Below are 752 nucleotides of genomic sequence, written 5' to 3'. Positions count from 1 at the left end.
ATTTTATTTGAATGAGTGATTTAATTTTAGAAAGAAAGAAGAAAGCGTAAGTATGTGCTGGCTGAAATCAGTAGGAAACATGCTTATCAATTTAAATTGGAAGAACAGAAAAGAAAACTATACTCTGTGGATCTACACCAATAAAATATAACTGACTTGTTTAAATGTCGAATTCCATGATTTGTTTTTTGACTAGTGCAAAATTTTTCTTAGCTTCCATTTCATTTCTTCACCTTTTTGCGATCCAAGCACTGGAACCCTGGCTTCTAACCCATCTCCAGCTAGACTTGATACTGTAGGTTAGGAGCTTGCACATATGCAGCTTGCACTGTTGCAGTGTGCAAGAGCCTCGCTGTAATGGCCATTCTCCAGAAATACTTCGAGCCTGGCTTTATGAACAAACAGCACTGTGCGGGACCTCAAAGCGGGTTATGAAGCCTCTGCGCCGTTGAGCTGCTGCCGTGCGTCAGCGACGGCACAYGGCTCGCGCCGGGGGCAATATACAGCGTTATAGCCCCTGGCTCCCCTCAGAAAGCCGGGTGGGGTGCCAGCGCCGCGCCGAGGCACTGCAACACCTCGGCCCTTGTCTGTACAGCTACAGATACAACCACACACAGGACGATAAATAAATATATGCATGCGCACACCCCGGGTCTCTATCTATCGCCACGGGCATGAACTCCCGCGAGCGTGAGGCACCGGCATCGTCCCCGCCCCAGCCCCGCAGCCGCCCCCGCAGCCGCCCTATCCCC

The sequence above is a fragment of the Rhea americana genome, unplaced genomic scaffold, assembly GCF_003343005.1.
Source record: "Rhea americana isolate MKP2758 unplaced genomic scaffold, rheAme1 scaffold_177, whole genome shotgun sequence".
Lineage (NCBI taxonomy): Eukaryota > Metazoa > Chordata > Aves > Rheiformes > Rheidae > Rhea > Rhea americana.
This window is presented reverse-complemented; position numbering follows the sequence as displayed.